The following is a 937-nucleotide window of genomic DNA, read 5'->3' as shown; positions in this document are numbered from 1 at the left end:
AAAAAAAAAAAAAAAAAAAAAGTTTGGGGATACGGTTTGAACCGAGGTTCGGTGGAGACTAATACAAACCCTTGTACCATTAGACTACTTTAACATATTCGTCAAGTTAAGAAAACATATTGTATATATCTGTTTAAAAACGTGTGATTGAAACTTAATCCGCTTTAGCGATTCGGTTACCCAAGTTAACGTCTGTTAAGTCGTCCGTTCGATTCAACCAATTTTTAAAAGATAAGGTTTTATTTGACACTAATTTAATATACCAGGTATTTTTATTCCAACCGAAAACCATTGGGTATTAAACGTCCAAATAAAAATAACATCGGGTTTTTTTTGGCATTTTTCCCGATATGAATTTAAGTTTCATCCTCTACCGTTTTCAAAAAACAAACATGGAAATGCAATTATAAGTTAAAAATCTACCTATTTGCTTAGTCTATTTCTCTTCAAACCTCGGATTAAAAAGCTTTAGCAAGTTATTTGTGGCTATCAAAATCATATAATCCATTTGCGCTTTTTTTTTCGTTTAATTATGTATAGATTAAATTTTAGTAATTTTGTTTCTTACAAAGGTCGGTAATTTAGATTTAAGACATAAATAGGCTTTAGAATGTCTCTTTTTGGTTTGTTCGTGTTATTGAAATTTTAAAGTCATTTTTGGGTACTGTTGATGAATATGACAATGGATTAGTTGGATGAGAAGACAGAGAAGTGGTCACTTTCACATGCACTTTGGGGGTGGGGGAATGGGGATAGGTCCACAAGATAGAAAATTTATTGTAATATATCACAATTCCGTAAAAGATGCTGACCACCTAACCAGATCCACTTTGTTTGATTTCTTCTACTTTGCCGCATCTTTTTTTTTTTTTTTTTTTTTTTTTTTTTTTTTTTTTTTTTTTTTTTTTTTTTTTTTTTTTTTTTTTTTTTTTTTTTT

The sequence above is a fragment of the Camelina sativa genome, chromosome 5, assembly GCF_000633955.1.
Source record: "Camelina sativa cultivar DH55 chromosome 5, Cs, whole genome shotgun sequence".
In the NCBI taxonomy this organism is placed as follows: Eukaryota; Viridiplantae; Streptophyta; class Magnoliopsida; order Brassicales; family Brassicaceae; genus Camelina; species Camelina sativa.
Note: the sequence above shows the minus strand (reverse complement) of the source record.